The sequence below is a fragment of the Halichoeres trimaculatus genome, unplaced genomic scaffold, assembly GCF_033239565.1.
Source record: "Halichoeres trimaculatus isolate MK-OKI-2021-1 unplaced genomic scaffold, fHalTri1.1 fHalTri1_scaffold_22, whole genome shotgun sequence".
Classification (NCBI taxonomy): Eukaryota; Metazoa; Chordata; class Actinopteri; order Labriformes; family Labridae; genus Halichoeres; species Halichoeres trimaculatus.
In genome coordinates this window covers 10,225,483-10,238,290 of record NW_027437200.1, presented here as the reverse complement: position 1 = coordinate 10,238,290, position 12,808 = coordinate 10,225,483, and positions in this window count along the sequence as shown.

The window sequence follows — 12,808 nt, the reverse complement described above, 5'->3', positions numbered from 1 at the left end:
TGGCTCACTCAGGTCAGATAAGTGTCTTAGATGTCTGAACAGCTGGGAGATGATGAACAGACCACCTGCAGGGGGCGCTCAAACACTTATTTCAGAGGACCGCCTTGGAGTTTTGTAGCTCATATGAGGGATGAAATACAGAGAGCCCTGGAGAGAGGCTTTGAGTGTCAGGGACACAGGACGCACCCGACACAAAGGAGGACTTCCATTTATCATTTCCCTGGGATGTACATGCACACACACACACACACACACACACACACACACACACACACACACACACACACACACACACACACACACACACACACACGCACACACACACACACACACACATTCACAGCTAGACACACACACAGTAAACAAAGAAAGACAGAAGGAGAGAGAAAGGTGGCATAACACAGAGACCCTGTTATCACCACATGTGTTGTATGGTTGAAAGCATCATCTTTGCTGAACGACCTTTGTTGGACGGATTGGATTAATTTGATGTGACTTCAGGCCTCGGTGGAAACAGAGACAACAATGAGCCTTGAGAACCGTCTAGTTCCTGGAACTCCTTGTAAAAACCACTTCTTGACTGGGATATTTGTGATGACCTAGGACTGGACTTAAATGTTGAGCAAATGTTGAATATGTGAACCCTGAGCTGAATTACAGAACATGATGGTCATTTATTCTAAACATGGAGAGAAAATATGACTTTCACCCTCTGACTTTTTCTTCCTCTGAGTCTATTGAGGCTCTCTGGCTCAGTCTTGACTTGGCTTTTGACTTAAGCCTTTGTGTTTTTTCTCGAATTAGACCTAAGTCCTTCTCTGCTGGATCTATGACTTAAATCTGTTGATTTGGGTGATTCCTTATGAATTTTTCATTTCCTGACTTCAGGCTTTAGTGTCATAATTTGGTTATGGACTGAGAACTTCGTGTTTGCAGGGTACTTCTTTACTAACTTGAGACTGGGACTTTCTATCCCCTTTATCACTGGTTGACACTGTAATCATGTGAGACATGACTGAAGAGTTTCTTCTGTAAAGAAAATGTTTCTGTCCAAACTTGAGGCTGAGCTTTTAAATTTAGACTTTTTTCTTCAAACTTGGGACTTGGCTTCAGACTTTTTTTGTTGGGTTGGCCTTGTTTAGCTAATTGTCTTAACTTGAATTGTGATTTTTCTGTCTGGATTGAGAGCTTTTTGTCTAAGAATTGAGCTGTCTAGTCCTTGTCAACGACTGTCCTGTCTTGGTTTGAGAGTTGTCTACACCTTCTAGTGTTGGTGAGACTTTTCTGCCTTGACTTTGGACTTTTCAGATTTTTGTCTTGAAGAGGGTGTTGACTTGTTCCCTCTGTCTCTTTCGTTGTCTCTACTTTGATATCTAGAGAATTTTTTTTTTTTTAAAGACTCTGTCTTCACTTGAGAAATGTTTTATTGGCGTAACTTTGGACCATGCTTTAGATGGGACTGTCTTGGAGTGGAATATATCTGTTTCTCTAGTCTTGCCTGGGCACTTTCCTGCCTTAAATTCAGACTTTTCTGTTTGAATTTGTAACCCTGGATGCAGCCTGCCCTGACTCTAGACTTACTTGTTTTAATTTCTGACCTAACTTGTACTTCCCCTTTTGACGTGGTACTCTCTTGCCATGGACTTTCAGTCTGAACTTGAGACTAGTATTGGGACTTCATAATTAAGATTTAAGATCAAACCTGGATCAACTGCACCCTTATGCTTTTAGCTGCTTGGTCTTTAAACTAGCCTGAACCAAACTGATCCCAAGAATAAGGTTGTCTGAGGACACTTAAAAATGTAAACACAAGGAGGCGCTAACTCTGCCCACACTGACTCCAGATCCTGGACTAACCCTGAGTGTGAAATAATGTGGTGGAGTTTAAATGCACGGCTGCAGTTCTTGATATGTCAGCACATAATTTCCCCATCCCCGGGGAAGAGTGTGAAAACCTCCACACCCCCTCACTCCCCCTTTCCCCTCCCTCCTCCCTCTACAACAGTTAAGGCGTTTCCTTACACAGTAAACAGATCTGTTACCACTAGTCTGTCTGCAGGGAGGTGTGTTTCAGGGGTCTACCTTTGGGTCTGGGGGGATCCTGGTGAAAAGGAGAGGCTCTTGTGCCACGCTCAGATGTTTAGCTCTGCTGGAAAAGAAACCCCGGGGGATGGAGCGTTTGATTAAGTGAGAGTTGTGGGCGGGAAGGATGCTGGAAAGTGGCCTGGCTCTCTGGGGAAATCTGACAAATGGAAATGTATTTCCATCCCCAAAGCACCAAATTTACATCCAGCACAGGCCGAATAAAAGTGCTCTCATGGGTTTACTGCCGCAGTGAAGAGGCTTTAAAGATGCTGGAAGTTAACGGAGCTGAAGCCTTTAAAGTGTGGAAGAAAGATTGTATCCGCGTCCTGCTGCAGAACTTGTTGTCCTGAGTTTTACTGAGGAGTTATACGGTGCTGTCACGCTCTAAACGCTGTGTCAGAGGATTTTACAACCCCGGGTCCGGCTGCTCGGTAATTGAAGAGGGAACATTTTGTGAGGATTCAGGCCGGCATTACAGATATGAAAATGATTTTTCAACACTTCCATTATTCTGACAGGACTGCCTTGCAGTCCTCTTTTCACATGATGGTCTTCTTGCTTTGTAGATGCTCCGGCTTTGACAAAAATATCACTCTGGGCATGGTTTGGTGGCTCAATCTGAATGAAATGTTCCAGTTTCACAGAACAAAACAAATCAATCACACCCTGGAAAGTTACCAGCTCCAAAATACTGTGTTAGGGTTAGAAAATATCAATGTTTACTCTTTGTTTAATAAAGCCTAACAGCAGAATTCTCCAACAGACCAATTTGTTTTGTTTGACTTTGAAAAATCCAAATATCAGTAAATCTTTTGTCTGGTTTTGTTGTGCTTAGTTTTTCAAGCAGGAATCAATGAAGTTGCAAGATGCTGAAAGTTTTCACATTTGAAATAAGACCAATAAGACCTGTCATGAACATGAAGCTGACACTTATAATGTTTGCAACCATAAATATCATTAAAATCATCTAACAACTGATGAGAAAACACAGTGTGAGTGAGCTAAAACATGCATTAGGCATCCAACACTATAGCCCTGTTTCCTCCAAGCAGCAAGCGGTTTAGGTTTGGTACGGGTTGGCTCGGCTGAGCCTGAACCGTGCTCCCTCGTGGCAGGCAGCGTGTAAGCCGGATGTGTTAATCCGCTAATAAATTCAGCGAAGAAGAAACACCCGACACAATAACCAAAGAGAAACTATTGGAGACATCCTGTTATTTGCCTTCTTTGTGATTTTGCCACGTGGCTTTTTGTTACAAAGCGCAACCACGACTGTGTGCCACAGGGAGAGCCGGTGTGGCACGGTAAGTGACGATTCTTTTTGACCAATCAGCAGTCTGTAGTGTTGTAGCTCCACCTTCTGGGATTGGATCGGTTTAGCCTGGCACCCCTACAGAAGGGTCCAAAAAAGTGGGATGGCTCATCTGGGTTATTTGGGGATCTGGCCCAGGATTAGTCAGTGGAAACACCATAAAATATGTGCCGTGCTGAGTGGAACCAAACTGAACCGCTTGGTGGTTCAGTTTGGGGGCTATCTTTGAGCCTCACTCTATCACCTCAAATACGTATATTAATACTATTTCTGCAAACTAAAGGTACAACCCTTAAAACTACAACTCAGCATCTTTGTACTATTGCAGAAATATCCCTCCAAAAAATGTAAAACCAGTCCTCACTAAGTCTGATTATTGCCTTTGAGTCACATTGATGCCTTAGCTAGTTTCAACCCTGTTTTAATGCCATAGCCTCCTCACATAGCCTGACATAAACGTCCACCCAAAGAAATCATTATTCATGTAGCTAAATGATGACAAATAAGATCCTGTGATTGGTCAACTGGGAAGCATCATATTTCCTACATGTAAATATATTTTTCTATTGTTTCTATATTTTCTACTTTTCTATTTTTTCTACAAATTTGTAATTTCATATTTTTTTAATCATTTTTCTATTTCTTATTGTTATTTTATATACTGCAGCTGCTGTGACCAAAAAAATGTCCCCCATGGGGGATCAATAAAAGAATATTCTATTCTATTCTATTCTATTCTATTCTATTCTATTCTATTCTGTTTTTCCTGAAACTGCTATATATCTACCGTTGATGGACCATAAATGAACTGTAACTTGCCAATACATTGTTACACTGTGTATTAAACATAAATAGACTCAAACATGGTTAAGTCGACAATACATTGATCGTCAAACCTTGGTAAATTAATCACAAATTGGCTGTGAATCAACTGTAAAAAACAAGAAACAGACTGTAAAAGGACCATAAAGTGATAACAAATCAACAGTAAATCAGCAAAATAATTAAAATAAATAAGCCATACATTAGCCTTAAATCAACAAAAAAAAATTGAATTAACCTTAAAGATATCACAAGTGACCTTGTAACAGCCAAAAATGAACTAAAAATAGATCATAAACTGACTGTAAATTAGCTGTACGTTTTCCATAAATAACAAAGAATTTGACAATTAATCAGCTGTAAATATCCAACTGCTGTAAATATACAAAAATTGACCAAAAAGCAGCTGTAAATTAGCCTGAAATCAACAAAAAAAGTATCTTAATTAAACTGTAACTCAGCCATAAATTAACTGTATAATCAGTTGTAAAATGTAAAATGACCACAAATTAATCAAAAATCAACTGTAAATCATCCCATCTGCCCTGATCTCTGTTCTCTTTTATTCCTCTTTTAAGAATTGATGTATGATTTAGGGAAACATTTTTCAGATCATAGAAATCATGTTTCTTATGGTCATGTCAGTGCTCTCGACAGCGTTCAGTCAGTAAAAAAGTATAAACCAGGCTCTTATCCAACCAGGATGAAGAAACAAGAAGTTAAGAACATTATCTTCCCTCGTCGACAGTTTTAGCAGAGAGCAGAGTAACTTGTGAACTAGAAAGTAAAACGAAAATCAATGATACAATTTCACTTACTTTATTTTGCATCATTTCAACTTTTCATGCACATTTTCCTCTGACTGAAAACTGCTCTGGGCAGACCATTTCAGCATCAAATCTGGCAAACTCTGTAAAATGTCTGTAAAGTGTAATGAGTCAGAAAACACTTCCACTCCTCAGATCTTATCATAAAGAGGCCCACGCTCGAATGACACTAACAGACTGACCATTAAACACTCACCACAGCAGATCAAACTGAGCACAAAGGCTGTGTGAAGTGATAAAACACACAGGGTCACATCAGTACAAAGAAGTCAGACTATACAAGTCTCTAAACAAGAGAAACAGATCAGTGTCCGTGTCTTTGGATGTCTAATAGCAGAGCTAGCATATGTATCTATAATTATCCTGCCATCCCTGAAGGAGTGTTGTAGGTCAGTGAGATTGCTTAGAGAAATAAACCTGCTCAGCACATCAGAACTCGGCCTCATTACACAACATGGAGCTGCTCACAAAGGTGAGCACAAGGTGGTAGAAGGGGAGATGGCAGATCTAATTCATGTCTGCTTTGGATATAAACATGGTGTTTCCATCTCTGACACATTTATATTGAAAACCAAAACAAAGAGTTGTAAACATGAACACACATGTGCCGTTTGTCTCGTATGAGGATGTAAACATGGTTTTATTCACGCTCCAGTGGTCGTCACTGTCCCTGCTCCTTATTTCCTCCTGTTGGAGTGTGTTCCCATCAGTGAGGGTGAGACATCAGACCTGCAGCTCTAATCTGTGATGACAGAGTGTGACTGAGGGGCCACGGGTCCCGTCTGCAGGGGAACGGAGCCAGGGGACGGCCCTGCGAGGTCCCTAATACACGGTCACACCTTTTAGACCGTGCAGAAAGGGATGTGAGGAACTCAGAGGGTGATGTGTGGTTAAAGGTGTTTGTGTGTGTGTGTGTGTGTGTGTGTGTGTGTGTGTGTGTGTGTGTGTGTGTGTGTGTGTGTGTGTGTGTGGGGTGTAAGGATGGAGATAATTGCTCCTCAGGAGTTCAGCAGGTCAACATTGGCTGCCTCATCGTTAAGGTGGAACATCATGAAGCTGGGTTTGGACGTGTAGATTTAGGCCTCAGGTCCTCAGTGTTTAAACCACTTGCATCTAAATTAGCAATTAGACATTAGACGGCCAGCTGACCAATCGATCGGTGATGATTTCCTTAATTTTTGGGGATCAGGGATTGGTGATTGGCCCATCCTTACATATGAAACTGATCTTATATTCAGGGTGTCCGCGGGTCTTGAAAAGTATTAAAAGTTGATAAATCAATTTGGGGAAAATAAGGCCTTTAAAAAGTATTAAAAAGTCTTAATTGTGGTTTTATGAGGTATTAAATTTTACAGGTGTTCAAGCTATGACTCCAAAAATATCCATGAATATCAGAGAGTCAGAATACAAAAATAGAAATAATATAAAATAAAATATATACATAAAGACTCTAGTTACAATAAGATACAACAACAACCAGCTATAAATTAACGTCACAACTAGTTTTAAAAAGATAAATTGAATACAACATTAAAGCAAATCATACAATCTCAGGCACATGTCCTAAATTTTGATAATAATGAAATGATTTCTCTCTTTTTTTAGCAAGTTGGCCTTGAATAATTGTTGTTACTTGTAGGAGTTTCCATAAACCTGCCTTTAGTTTTACTTATTCTTTCAAGCTTTAGTCCTCCACAGTTTACATAATTTCTGTAAAAATGTAAACTACAACTGTTAAAAAGTGGATGCCAACAACAACTGAAAGTCTCAATAAAGTCTTTAAACTTTTTGAAAGGTGTTTTCAAAAGTCTTAAAAAGGTATTGAAATCAATCTCAGGATTTCAGCATATACCCTGATATTCCTCCTGGAAGGTCTGACAGCTAGCCATTGTTGCTTTTTGCTCTTAGACCTAAAACTCAGGACACTTTATTTGTTGTTTAAGTTGAAACATAAAGATTTTATTGTTTCACAGGTATTGTTCAATGATTTTCAATAAAATAAGTTTGGAACATCGAAGGTATATACTGTTAGTTATAAAAAAAGAAAAAGAAAAAAAAATCGGTATCAGCCCAAATTGTTATTGGCAGGTCAGGCTTTTTAAAGATCGGTTATCGGGTTATTGGTGATCGGCCAATTGTGATTGGGGGTGGGGGGGTGGGGGGTGTCAAAGTTGTGTAATAAAAGTCAAAATTGACAATAAGTTAGTCATAATTGTGAGATAAAAATGCAAATTTATTGAAATCAAGTAGCCAAATTCATGAATAAATTGTCCAAAGTATGTGATTTAAAGTCATAAAATGAGATTAATAATTACACTTATGATATTGAGTGAAAGTGTGAGATTGTAAATTGCAGTTGTTACCCGAATCATCATGGTTTTAAGAGTTAAAGTCAAAAACAGGATAAAGAAGGTCAAAGTCATGCGATAAAGCCACATTTGTGAGAATTGATGGTAGTCATACTTATGAGATAGTAGGCTGAAATTGTTAATTCTATAAAGTATACGATTTTTATAAGTTGTTTTTATTTTGATACTTACTTCCTTAAATTTTGACCTTTATCTCATTAATATTATTCACCACTGTGCTACTTTGACTTTACATACCTCCTTGGCCACGTCTCCTGTTTTTCAGCCTGGTTGAAATGGGCCTCCATAGTTTTAACCTTAGAAAATTGGCACTTTAAAACTTAAGGTTTAAGGTTCGAGGGTGTGTATGTGTGTGTGTGTGGGTGTGGGTCAGAAATACTTCACTGTCTCTCTGTTTGAAAATCCTCTCACTGCTCTAATAAATGTGAGGTGTTTGGTGTTTTTATTCTGACCTTCAGGAGAGAAGATGCAGAATCAGAGCAGATCTCAGAGCGAATCACACAGCGTGAGCCCTCAGAAAAATAAATGTAGTAAATTTTTCATGGCCATCCTCGGTGTGTGTTAGTGGCTTCTCCCTAGTGTGTGTGTGTTTGTAATGTGTGTGTGTGGTCCAGGTGTACAGGTGAATAAAGCAGGTCTTACATCACCTGAAGCAGAGGCAGCACAGGAGGAGATGAACCTTGGACGGCGGGGGGCTGACTCGTTAGCATGCAGCTGAGCGGCTGTTGCTGAACGTAGCTCCCTCCGTCCGTCCGTCATGAAATTTTCACGGATAATTGGGTGTTATGAAGATTAATGTGCATTAGCTTTATGGAGCCGCTGGAGGACAGCTGAAGACGGACTCTCAGCAGCTGTCTGAGGCTCTTTGGAGGTGATATCTGCGACAGAGCTGGTTTTATCACAGGATGATCACTCTTATTCTTTCACCACTGTGCTCTCACATCCTCCCACATATACTTTAATGCTGAATGAAACCCCCATACAAAGAGTCCTCAGAGTGGAATCAACACACTCTGTACCTGTGGTGTGCAGCTTCTCAGACTCCTGTTTCCAGTCTGAGAGCATCACAGGATGAAGATCTGCAGAATCATAGTTTAGGTTGATGGGCCAAGAAAAGATGTGCATTCAGGAGCTGAAGTCTTTACTCATGCACATAACTTTGTTTCTTGTAACATCTTTCCTTTACTTCAAGAATGTTTCAAACACAAAGTTTTCTTCAGTAATTATTCCAAGAAATTGTCTTTTTTTCTTGTTTTGCATCTTTTACCAGAACCAGACTTACTTGCAACAGTTCAAGTTTTATCTCTTACAAAAACTTTTTGTTTCACTTGCCAAAATTATATATGATTATCTATTATTATCGCCAGACCTCCAAACAGCTGGAGTCACAGACCGAAGAGTCACAGACCGAGGAGTTCCCTGGATTCCCACCCCAAGGGGTGATTCTCTCCTCATTGTTGCCTCTCGGTCAGGCTCTGCTCATTGTGTTGCTTTGTTGTTGTTGTAGTCACTAGTCAAGCCAAATATGATCAAGTGTTGACACGGTTTGTTTCATTTTGAAAGTCACTGGGTGTCCATGAACGGCTTCCTGTTCCAGTCCATCTGCTTTTGAGGCATCACTGCTCCGGCATTCGGCAAAATTAGAATTTGATCCTCTGGTGTTGTGATGCAGCAGAGACAGACCTGAAATGCATCTGGAGTATTTTGGCCTTCATGTTTTTGCCACCAAAAAAATCCCTCAATACAAATTCTTGTGTACACAGTAACACCTCTGACTCTTCAAACCCTTGCATATTCAGAGTGTCAGCGGGGTCTTAAAAAGTATTAAAAGTTGATAAATCAATTGTGGGAAAATTAAGACCCTTAAAAAGTATTAAAAAGTCTTAATTATGGTTTAATGAGGTATTAAATTGTATTGGTGTGCAAGCTTTGACTCCAAAAGCATCCATAAATATTTCATTTCCACCTTGCAACTGTCCGCTGATTAGGCCGTTTAGCATTTGGCTGGTGAAGTTGTCAGCTATTTCAGACAATGAACCATGCAAGTCCATCTAGATCGCCTCAGAGCCGCCTGCTTACATGTCTCCAATGACATACCGATGGTGGACACAAGAAGCTGATGGAAAGCAAATCACACAGTCTAGGGCACATTTCCAAAATTTTGATAATGATGAAATAATTTTTTGTTTTTTTTCCAGCAAGTTGGCCTTGTATAATTGCTGTTACTTCTTGTATGGGAACAAGAATGGGAGTGTCAATAAAGCTGCCAGTAGTTTCATTTTTTCTTTGAAGCTTTTTTCCTTCACAGCTTACCTCATTTCTATTTAAATTCAAACCACAACTGCTAAAGATGGGTTGCTACCATCAGCTTAGAATTGTGATGAGGTCTTAAAACTTTTTGACAGGTTTTTTTAAAAGTCTCCAAAAAGTATTGAAATTAACCTCTGGGTTTCAGCATGTACCCTGATATTACTTTGTTAATTCTATGCAGTTGTCAGATAAATGCTGCTAAATACTGCAGACTGTACCTTTAATGTTTACCTGTCTAGGACCTGCTGCTGTTCCTGGATGTGTGTTAAACTTCAGCTCAGGAAACAGAAAGTGTTAATAGGATGAGTCAGTTTGGAAAGATCCAAAGAGATGACTTCTTCTCCTCACATCTCAGCTGTGTTTTTCTTTGTGTCCCCTCTGGGCTTCCGTAGACACCCAACAATCTCTCTCTGATATGAAGATGAGACTTTCAGCCTCACCCTCTGCTCCCTCGCTCCAGGCATGTGAAAATTATTCCTCTGTTTTCACGGCCGGCCTCAATCCTGGAGAAAGCCGTGAGTGAGCGATACTCAGTCTGCAGTTAGTAATTAATCTGTGTCAGGTTGTCATTAACATTAGAGCAGTTCACATCCAGGTTTCTGTTCCTGCAGCCTCAGCTCACCTTCTCCTCCCACACACACACACCTCCACAAACACACTCTCACAGCTCTATGAAATATTTAGCGTTAAGCCCCAGTTTAGGAGGCACAATTACAGGCAGGATCCTGGCGGTGGAGGTCATGCAGGGTGCACTCTCTGCCCCTCTTTCTCAGCATGAAAACATTCAGCTGAATATAGAAAAACTACCTCATGATTATGAGCGCATTTTAATCTGGCGTCCTGCTTCAGCATGCAGGTAGTGTTCTGATCTGTGACTACTGGAGCATCAAATGTTGGTACAGGTTTCATTTTCATACGTAATATTAATGCAGACTGAATTATTCCAGAGACATTTATTATTTACAGCGTTGTCTGTTTGATTGCTTTATTTGAAAATGACTTAACAAGCTAAAAATAAACATTTAGCTCATGCTGATGTCATCTCCTTTCTTTGCTCAGCCTGCAGGGGCTCATCTCTGTCAAATAAAGCAGTTTGTAAACTTCATTAAAGCTCTAAGTTGTGGATTTCTGCCAGGATAGAGAGAGGGTGTTGTTTTAAAAGAGGGAGAGAAGGAGCAACACGTACCAGAAATCAGTCTGACATCACCGTGAAAGTTTTTCCTCGTCCCCTCTGACTTTCTGCTGCACCTCCTGCCCTCTCAACCATCAAATATTCAAACTGTCTTTGCTCTCGTTCTGCAGCGTGCAATGATCTCAGACCAGTTTCTCCAACAGCATTGCTCTCTGTCCATTTATTCTCAACCTGCAGCAACAACAGGACTGTGAGGCGTGAATAATTCACAGAGATCACCTTTCAAACACTGGTCCGGCTCGCAGGTCGCTATAAGACCACAGCTGTTTCTTTAAGAGGAGGCTCTGAAATAATTATGCTCAACCCTGCTGTCTGCTGGAGGTCAGGTTACAAACTCTGCAGCTTCTGTAAATACCATCAGAATCTACATGAATGCTCAGCGTAATGCAAGTGAATGCAACAGCATAAAACGCTGCTAATGCATCATTTTTCTATCTTGAGAGCATCTGGTGTCAGTGCAGCGGTGTTGACTTTTTGCAGCAAGCTTCAAATTGCATTTTGTTTCAGCTGTTACGTTTAAAAAATGCATTGTTTCTGCGTCTGCAGCTTGTTTCTCCCATGAAGATTGTTGGAGCTCGTCTGCCCTTGTCAGCCACAGTAAAAAAGAACAAAATGAAAACATACTATATAGAATAACACAAGGATGGGTCGACGTGAGGAGAAATACAGCAGTTTCTACAGGAGTTCAACTTAAGTTTCTTCTCAGTAAGAGCCAGCATGTCCAAAATCAGGGCTGAGATCCATTTCTATTCACCCCACAGCTTTCATCTTACATTAAATTAATCAAGTCACTGACATTAATCATCTCCTAAATGCTGTGTATATTAACATTTTCTGTCAAAGTGGATCAAGTGACATCTCAATAAACTACGTTTGGATTGTGCATGGGCTGCCTGTTTAAAGCTAAAGCTCTGTACATTCTGCAGAAACTCAACAACTCTTACAGCTGACGTCTTTAAATGGATAAATTTGTGTCCAGTGTCCGTGGATGTTTCATCTGTATTCTTTTCAGTCGTCATCTGCAGCAGCTCTTCTTCTGCGTACTCCGGTTCATACAGGTATCCTTTTGGTTCCAAAGTGAATGAAACTTCATCGTCACTGTCATAGTCACTCATTTTGAATTTCCTACGCTGCCTCACAATCCAGAATTACGATACTTGATCAAACTTACATGAGGCTACAACCAGCGGCCGAAGCATAGCTTGTTTACATTCCCTACAGCTGAAAGGAGGAGGGGGGACGGAGCGCACTAGCGCTGCGCGGAAGGATACATGACCAGTTAGTTAGGCCTGGATAAATGTTTATATTCCCGAAGACTTAATGCACTTAAAAAATATTTTATGTATCGTACTCTTAAACTGTGGTGTTACTTTTTGATTTTAGTTCTTGTAGGCAGAGAAAATAGCCTTTGAATTTGGTACGGTCTCTCCCTGTTAGCGTCTATTTCCTCGTCACCAGCGATTACAGTTTGTGTCTTACTGAGGGAGAGGAGACAACTTTCTACTGTATCTAATGTCCTTAGTGGTCACATAGAGCTCATACAACCCCACTTCAAAAAAACTGAACTATCCCTTTAAAGTGGTGCAGAAAAGATAGATATTGGTGAATTATGAGTAAGAAATAAGAAATATTTGGGTCCAAAAAATTTTTTTTTTTCTGGTCAAAATAGTCTAAATATGAAAACAATCCTGGCAAAATCTATATCCTGATTCTACCATAAAGAAAATCCTGACATATTTTTCCCATACCGCCCTCTAATGGAGTAAATTTTCCTAATGAGAAGCAGAGTTTGCTGATTTGAAACCGCTTAATAAAAAGAGTTTACAAATAGAGCACTCCTATGTTACGGTATGTTACTCCAAATGTGCCCTCTTTAACATTTTGCTACTGACAT